Genomic DNA, 9,959 nt, shown 5'->3' with positions numbered 1-9,959 from the left:
CATTCTGCACCAGTCTGGAGAGAAGACACCCGTCGTGTCCACCCGAAAACTAATTTCCAATTAGCATGTTAACGAAGGCCTTTTTTGTTTCGATTTCAGCGACGTCCTAATTAGCCGAATGGAAAATTGCCCTTGAATGAATTAAGCCTCGCCTATGTAAAGCAGGTCATTACTTTTTACCTACAGTACAGCTATAAAACGTTATTCGTCATTCAGAATCTGAGGTTATCATGATCACGAATAATTCACGAATAATTCAATGAACTCTCCAAATTCACTTTGATATTGAGAGAGTTTCTGGTGATTTCTCTTATTAATAACTACATTTTTGGATAAATATATTTGAGTAATTATTAAATTAGAGTGGCAATTGAAAATGTCCCTCGTAATTAACCTCGATGAAAGTTTAATTAGCTGGTGTACCAAAAACTTATAAATTACGAACTTAAAGTATAATGTAAGCAAAGGATAAAAATATAAAACGCAAAAATGCCGAAAAGGTCAAGAGATGTTTAGTTTAGAATAAATAAGAATCGAACATTCATCTGCAAGGGAAAATAAAGCATTAAAAAGTTGCATATTATTTACTCTCAGGAAGTAGAAGGGAAAATTTTAACGAATCCCCTTTTAATGTTATTTTACTGTAAAGTTCTTATTTCCACAAAATATAATAATGGGCGTAGGGGAGACCCTCCTATTGGTATTTCAAAAAAGTATCATTAAATTCGGTACCTGAAGAAGGAAAAAGAAAGATCCGAAACAAACCAGCTTCCGGTGTGAAAGCGTCAAATATTTCAGCTGCATATGGTAGGTAGATGTCAGAAAATATTCGCACGTGTTAAGCGAAGCATTCATGGATGATTTTTTTAAATTGTTCATTTCCTATCTAGTGAAAGCTCTTTCAAATAAATTATCTTTTTCTGTTCCGGATTTTTACAAATTGTAAATGTGCAGATAAAAGCAGTTAAAATTAAGTCAAGTTACTTCAAATCTGTAAGATTTATCATTATATTCGAAAACATTCTTTTCAAGCAGCTCTAGGTAAAATAATCTTTATGCTCCCTATAGATAAGAGTGGAAATCCTTTGCAAGCAACACAGCGTACTAAATAATTCTCCTGTTTAAATACGACGAGGGAAAGCACCTATTTTCCACTGTCCGGCGAGAAAGAAGCATAAGCTTTCATCAGCTTGGTCATAAATACGATGACATTTTTACTCTGTGTATTATGCAAGAAAACGCCCTTTGCCTCAGCTTTGCTCTTGCAAATGCATATGCGTTTTACTGAATTGAAAATGCTAACGTCCATTTTCCTGATTACCTCTTAAAGCATTAACCATGTAACGGATGAAAAAAGTTATTTTTGCATCATTTTAGCTCCCCGTGAAATGGCATATTGTATCATCTTTGTCATTTAAGAAAAATATTTCTTTTAAAGGTTTAGTCGCCGAGAAAATCACATGTTACCGAGATTTAGTAAGAAATAAAGGGTCCAATCTGGAAACTTTGTCAGATATATTCAATTAGTCGAACTTGTAGTTTTTTTATGAGCGTTAGATGTACATATTATGTATTTGATCATACAAATACCTGAGTGTTGGAGCGATCCAGGTTACACGACGGGATTTTCCTAAGTGTCAAGCGTGTTCGCCATATATACATTATATATATATATATATATATATATATATATATATATATATATATATATATATATATATATATATATATATATATATATATATATATATACACACACACTATGGTATCTAACTTCTAGATTTCCTCAGTTTTTGGATACGCTCAAGAATAAAGAACCACTAAGTATCGTAGTGCAATTCGAACCTAAACTCGGCGGGGTAAGTTGAGCTTAAGTTACAGCATTCTGCCAGAAAGAAGGATATAGGAATATTTGCAGAATATTTACATATATGTTTTTGAGTTAAGTATATCTTAGTTTTACCAGACCACTGAGCTGATTAACAGCTCTCCTAGGGCTTTTTGAATTCAGATACACTGGTGGAGCGGTAATGGACCCATCCTCACCCTCGAGGCGTTTAGCCTTCACAAACAGAATGAAACCTATAATTACTGTGATATTTCTCCATTTCTGTTAATATTTTCGATATATGAGAATAAAGGTTGGCTTTGCGTTCCGTGGCAGTGCAACTGAAATAGTTCGAAATAAATAAATAGTTATATATAATAGAGAGAGAGAGAGAGAGAGAGAGAGAGAGAGAGAGAGAGAGAGAGAGAGAGAGAGATGGTTTTTCAAAATATATCGGTAATTAGGTGAGGAAATTTAGAGTACAATGTTGTTTTGAAATTTTTATCATGGCGAAATTTAAAATTGAATTTGCTGCATTATACGATTATTTAATTGTTAAACCAAAGAATGTTTGTAATTCTATTTTGTGTGGAAACCTCTGATGGTTAAATAAATTAATATATGTGATACCAAACTCTGGTTGATGAAAACCTCTCTCTCTCTCTCTCTCTCTCTCTCTCTCTCTCTCTCTCTCTCTCTCTCTCTCTCTCTCTCTCTCTCGCACACTTTGCATTGGTCACCTTAATATTGTATGGTACGATTATCACGAGGCAATAAATCACAGCAAGAAGATTTTAGATAACATTTTAAACAGTCTTGAGAGAGAGAGAGAGAGAGAGAGAGAGAGAGAGAGAGAGAGAGAGAGAGAGAGAGAGAGAGAGAGAGAGAGATAATATGACACAGTTGAAAATGCCGGTTCCCCAAGCTTTGAGGACTAAAAGTTATCCAGTGTTCTTATTCAATACCAAAACTTGGATATTTGTTTCTCACCAAGAAGAGTACATCAGATGTTTGGCAGTCCGTGCTGAAGCACACAGCGTTCTTGTATGTGAAAGAGAACGATTAACGCAAATGAGGTACCTTTCATTTCATCAAATATTCATCAGTTATTCATATTTGATGAAGGAAATTTATTTTAGTAATTTAAACTTAATGCTCAAAAATTCTTAGGCTGCATTAGAATGGCACCGATTTTCACCTAGGATAAATAAACAGGTCTTTGTAACAAAATATGTCTGTAATTTAGGATATGTCCAAACAGTTTCTGAAACATACTTAGATGAACTAACGTCTTGTTTTTGATAAGTAATTTTACATGCTTTGTTTATTTTCTGAATTCATAAAACCAACATGGCGCAGTATGTATGCAAAAATATATGTATGCAAATACTTAAATAAATTCAAAACTAACAAGTGACAACCTCTCTATAAAATACATCTATATTTCTCATGTTGCGACATTTCTTTAAAATACAAGGAATCCAAGGTATATAGTAGCTTCCTGATAATTCTGAAAATTCCTCCCATTGTTCTCTTGCTTGTAATTGACTAATTCCCGATCTGTTTCAAGTGAAATTAAACTTTCATCCTCATTTTTTTACCTCCATTGCTTTCCTTTCTCGCTCTGAATTACTATAAGTCGCTGTTTCATGTTCATATTCTTCTGAACTCTTAAACCGGCCCAGACAAAATGTTTCACTTGATTATTTTGAATAATATTGTAGTGGTGATTCTGTCGAGTTTTCCACCCATTTATACTTTTCATAAGTTGTCTACGATTATCTGAGCATTATGAAAGAAGTCATTTTTATACCCGTGGAAAAAGTTTATTGCCCCTTATATGTGGGAGTAACATCCGGCTAGACATCTTAATTAAAAAGGTTACCTCCTCATCGAATCACACTTTTATATATATATATATATATATATATATATATATATATATATATATATATATATATATATATATATTATATTATGATATTCATTTTCTGAAAAAATTAACATTATACTGTGTTATGTAAAATTCAATATACAAGTTAGAAATCCTGTTGTATCTGTAACAGTTACGTGTAGCGCAATTTGTTAAATAGGATTACACTGGCGATCCAATTTTACGGTTCGGTTCCAATTTATTTACGCAAATATATCATTTGCATTAAATGCGAGGACTGAATTCTGGTAAGTTTTCTGCCCGCTTTGGTAAGCGCGTCTGTTTTGCAAAATTTATGTTTAGCTATTTAGAGCTTTGTGGAAATGCATAATTTCATTGCAGATTACCATTTTTGCTCCGAATAAAAAATACAGGGGAAGATATGTTGCACTGACGGTTAACAATACTTAATTTTGAATAATAGATTTACAAATCGTGGGAGTTCATTAACCATAGACTATGATTGTTACAAACAAAAAAACAAGTACGGTTACGCGTTGCGCTTTGTATTGTAGGTTTCGTTCTCACAGTATTATTTTACATAGCTTTATCATGTCCTTTTCCTTTACACATGTATACACTCTCTTTTCCGGAAGATTGCTTTGCAAACTGATTATCTTTTTATTATGTACCATTTATATATATATATATATATATATATATATATATATATATATATATATATATATATATATATATATATATATATATATGTATGTATATATATATATATGTATGTTTGTATGTATGTATGTGTGTATGTATACGTATAAGTATATATATGCGTATTTTGGAATCAATAACAAAACCAATAATAATGATAAAACTGATAACTGTTAGTAAGACCCTGTTTGTGAACATCAAAATTAGGTAAATTGTTACCAGTACATTTCAGTGCAACTATTCACGAATCATGAAACAGAAGTTTATATGAAAAGGTTAGCAAAGAATGTTGTACATTTTCCAAAGCATGACTGTCAGTTTCCCGTAAAAAAATATTCACCTTTAATTTCTTTAAGGTGAATTAAGACAGTTAAGATCACTCTTCGCCAATAATGATAGAGTACCTTTTTTTGTCGCAACCTTTTATGGGGAAAACCTTGAATCACGGATTTGCCATTTCTTCCCACCCAGTAAACAAAAGTTCCAGTCTTTTTGTACTACTACATTTGAAGCGCCTTCTATATATATATATATATATATATATATATATATATATATATATATATATATATATATATATATATATATATAGAAGATGCTTTCAAATATATATATATATATATATATATATATATATATATATATATATATATATATATATATATATATATATATATATATATATATATATATATATATATATATATATATATATACATACATACATACATACATACATACATACATACATACATACATACACACACACACACACACACACACACACACACACACACACACACACACACCTCTAACTTCCGGAGCACTAGCTCGAAGAACAATCCAATGGGGTCAAGGAAAGACACCATCCCTGTATTTTATTACAATAGAGACGACGTTTCACAACTCATCCCAGTTGCATTTTCAAGGCTGCAAACAGCAAACATGGCGATAAGTAGAATGATAAACATAAGAACTATAAATTAAAGTCACAATAAAACAAAAATGGCTAAAAAACTAATTTAAAAGAACAAGGAAAAGGCTAGTGACAACCTACCCACAAGGAGGCTAAAAACGAACTACTCGGATAATCGGATTGTGTATTACAAAATACAAATAAGGATAAACGCACGGACAGAGAAGAATCAACATCACAAGACCATCAGGCAATAAGCAATTGTGTGGACGATGTTTCGGAGTTTAAAGGTGGAACAGTCAATTTGATAATTATAGATGCAAATATTGTTAGATCATTTCTTTTTGTACCTGTCTTATTATTGAAAAGTCTTTATTTTCTATAAAACTTTTACATATTTTAGAATGATTCCTGATATTAGACTGTTTAGGGTTAGAGAATCTGCTCCGGCTCTAAAGCTGACGACTCTATGAGCATCAATGCGTGCTCGTAATGATCTTATAGTTCATCTCACATAGATCCCCTGACTGTCTTCAGCGTAGTCTACTTGCAATATATTTGAATGTTTTGTAAAGGTATTATCATGGCTTTCGATTCTATACAACAACTGAATTTTACTAGCTGCAAAATAATGTTACAAACATGATCGCAGTCACTCTTATGGTATGCTATTTGCAAAGTCTTCTATACATTACAAGTAAAATAATTAATGCAAGGAAATTACTTCCACTTCAGTATGCTCTGAAAGCCTTCTTTCGCAGAGCATTACCCACGATAGGAAATGTAATGCCCCGAGAATTGGTTTTATTTTCTTTCGGGAATAAGCTTTATGTTACAACCGCTGTGCCAGTTCTATTTTCTCGCGGGAAAGATATGCGTTGCATGACCCGAGATGGGGTTCGGGTTACAGTATGTTCGGGGGAAAATGCTGCTGGTATAAGGCCATTTTCCCCTTACATTTTCTCCTGAGAAAATGTGACTCGTATAAAAAAAAAGGGTCTTACCATGACAACCAGTGTGTCTTCTGCACATGGATAGAAGGAGATGGTTGTATTGCGCTTGGAAATAGAGTCTACTATTTGTGAGTAGGTATTGTACATATTTTTAAAAATAGCTTTCATGTTCATTTCCCATAAAACTTAAAAATGTCCCAATGATATTTTATTTAGAAGTCAGATCTTATTATTTTAAATTGGCATTTTTACGTTTTATTTTGGAAGGATACTAAACATTTTTGCATTGTTTTTCCTCGAGGATATGACATTATAAGGTTTCTTCGAAAAAGCGCTAAAAGGTAAATTATTATTGAAAGACTATATAGAAAAAATGAATAAAATTTAATAGCGTTCTACACTAGCCACTGATATTTGAAGTCATTAATGATTAATTAAATAGTAATCAGACTATCTAGAAAGTGTTAGGGTATTATAGTAAGCCTACTGAGACCTTACTTTAATGCCACGAAAAAACTTCATTTCTGATTCTATTTTGCTTCCCAGAACAGACGAATATTTGACAGCATCGTCTATTAAAGAAAATAATATAGAAACAGCTGTATCCGTTGCCATTCTTTCATGTAGGTATGAAACTAGTACAGTATAATTCTGCATAAAATTATAAATCGTAAGGCATAATAGTGACTGGAAAACGAGCTTTACAGGGTGAAAATTCATTATTACTATTACTTCAAACACAATTAGGTAATCGTTAAGTTAAAAGTGAATATGACAGGATCAATTAGTAGAAAAGCAATTTTCTCTCTCTCTCTCTCTCTCTCTCTCTCTCTCTCTCTCTCTCTCTCTCTCTCTCTCTCTCTCTCTCTCTCTCTCTCTGTCAATTTCTTTTGACCATTTTTAATAAAAGTTAGTTTCCTGAACTCAACCTGAGGCAATTTAATGTGCTTAATTTTCTAGGATGAAAAGAATTGTTCATGTATTTTGGGATGACCGTTAAAAAATATCCAGAAAAAAGAGAGTGAAAGTGATGTGCGAATCTAATTTAACTATTTTTTTTTTTGAGAGAAAACGAGTTAATAAGTGATGCGAATTTGTATTAATAATTGCCCATGACCTGAGACTTTTTCAGTAAAAGACAAAATATTTTGTAGAAAGTAAGGATAAGATTAATAAATGTTGTCTATTAAAAAGTGTGTATATGCTTTTGAATTTGTCATTAAGTAAATATTTTTATTGCTTGTAAAAAGAGAAAATGCTCTACTGGATTAAAAACGATTTTTCGTTAGCTGAATGCGATTACTAAGCATAGAAAAATTTGTTAAATTCTTTTTAATTTTAATAATCTATGGTTGGGACAATAATTGTCAAGATTTCAAAATAAATTCAGTACGTAAAATAACTTTAAAATTATTGCAAAGTGCCCTCACAATTCTGTGAAAATGTAAAAGTAAAAGAACAATGAAGATTTGTTTGCTGCTGCAAATATGCAACGCATCTAGGGCGAGTAATTGTCTGGTGAGCAAAGATACGTTGTGGTATTTACTGCAGAAGTTTATATCCCTTTCCATCTCCGGCGGTACCTTTATGGCCCTCTCATCACAAAGTGCAAAAGCCTCAGCTTTTAATATAAGACTTAAAACTATTCATTTTAAGAGAAATTGAAATCGAAAAGTGCACATTCGACCTAAAAAAAAATTGATTAAATTGAGCTTATTAACTGAAACGGTTCAAATACAATTTTGATTTAGTGTGTATAAATTTTGAAGTTGGAGTAGATAACAAGATGTGAACGTGTTAAGTTCTGCAGGTTTCCGTAAATTTATATGCACGCTATGATAACATTTTGCGCACCGATAATTTCCCATGTTCATCATGTAAGATGGAGTGTTTATCCGCAGTATAAGTACGTTACAATGTTTTTTCTTGAATTTTTATTAAAAATATATTTTAACGTCCTTTTCTATATTGTTATCATTATTTAAAAGTTCAGTATTATTATAAATGTGTATGAATTCTATTATCGTAGATGTGTTGCATTAGTTTCAACGATGTTCGTCAGTCCCTGTTTTTATCATCTCATAACTGAAAATCATTATATTTTATTTTGTATTGCATTAACCTGTAGTGTGTTTTAGTTATCACTGATATTTATCATTCTAAGAATCAAGTTTATTTAGGACCGAATGAATTCTACCAACGTAATTTTACCCGGCATTTGATATCATACTTAATTCTCACAAAATAAAGAAAATTGTTCACGCAAAGAAAATATTTGTGGGGGTGTTCATGTTTCCTTGAGAAAATATTTAAGTGACTTAGGTACTTATTGTTAAGGATATATTCAGCTAATGAATCATTTCATGTAGCGTTTAGCTTTATAAATGTCAAATTATGACATTTATAGAGCAGAGAATAGAGAATATTGTTAAGGATATATTCAGCTAATGAATCATTTCATGTAGCGTTTAGCTTTATAAATGTCAAATTATGACATTTATAGAGCAGAGAATAGAGAATAAAACGAAATTAGAAAAGACAAAGTTAGAAACCATATTGAATTTTCAATCATTTCAGTCACTTTTCCTCCTCCTCATTCCTTTCCAGCTACCCAGCATGGACATTTGGTCGATAAATTATGTGAATTATCCTTAGAACATTGCATTAAAGCGGTTGCCAGACTTTTTGCAATTTGGAAAACGCTGAACTGCAGCTGGAAACTGATTATCTTGAAGATAAAACTGAAAGAATGGGAAAGTGTGTGGTTTGCTTATTGATTGCAATAAAGCATTTGTTTTTTTTTTCAATGACCTAAAGAGGTAAACAAGGTTTGGCTAATGATGGATAATCAGAAATAATGATGATAAAAACATGTTTTAAACAGATGACAAGATGGTTGAAAAGATCACCTCTTAAAAGTACGACATTTTGTTCTTTTCCTACATCCCTTTCTTATTTTTTTTTTTCAGAAACAATGGAAGATTTGTGCTGCTTTACCCACCTTTGTTCCCTGCCCCTTCGAGAAGCCACAATTGGAGGTGAGGATAAGTTGCTGTTTGAGAACACGTCCTGTTACACATTCACGATAGCATTGCTTGCCATATATATAATAAATATTTATGTATACACACATATAGTATATATATATATATATATATATATATATATATATATATATATATATATATGTGTGTGTGTGTGTGTGTGTGTGTGTGTGTCTGTCTGTATGTATGGCAATGCGTGCTTCTATATCCTTTTTATTCCTATTCATTGGACATATGATTTAATTAATTATCCCGATGTGGCTAAGTTAAATGCCGTATCCTCGTTTTGAAAAGCCATTGTATTTTTGTTTATATATATATATATATATATATATATATATATATATATATATATATATATATATATATATATATATATATAAATGAGTGTGTATAAAGCGGCTTTCTCGTCAATATTTCCCAGAAATTTCTGAGCTGAAAAAATACAATCTCATCTTTCAGGATAATACCCAAATTCTTCCTGGATACGCAAGGTGACCAGGTTCCCCATATTTTAGAAATGTGTCATTTATACCAGCAAGGACTGTAGCATTTTCTTAATGGATACAATGTGGTTGACGATTTTCAAGTCGAGAATGTTTAGATATGCACAGTAATAGCA

The 9,959-nt window shown here is 31.6% G+C and overlaps 1 long non-coding RNA gene across 1 annotated transcript in view; it reads left to right on the top strand.

Moving 5' to 3' along the window:
* LOC136826662 (uncharacterized) overlaps positions 1-9,331 on the top strand; it is a 118,041-nt gene extending 108,710 nt beyond the window's left edge. The window contains exon 3 of the long non-coding RNA XR_010849679.1: positions 9,263-9,331. This is a non-coding gene — a long non-coding RNA (uncharacterized lncRNA). The remainder of the gene's footprint in view (positions 1-9,262) is intronic.
* The last annotated feature ends 628 nt before the right edge of the window (positions 9,332-9,959 follow it).

Source organism: Macrobrachium rosenbergii, chromosome 41 (assembly GCF_040412425.1).
Source record: "Macrobrachium rosenbergii isolate ZJJX-2024 chromosome 41, ASM4041242v1, whole genome shotgun sequence".
Classification (NCBI taxonomy): Eukaryota; Metazoa; Arthropoda; class Malacostraca; order Decapoda; family Palaemonidae; genus Macrobrachium; species Macrobrachium rosenbergii.
Note: the sequence above shows the minus strand (reverse complement) of the source record. Positions and strands in the feature narration are given on the sequence as shown.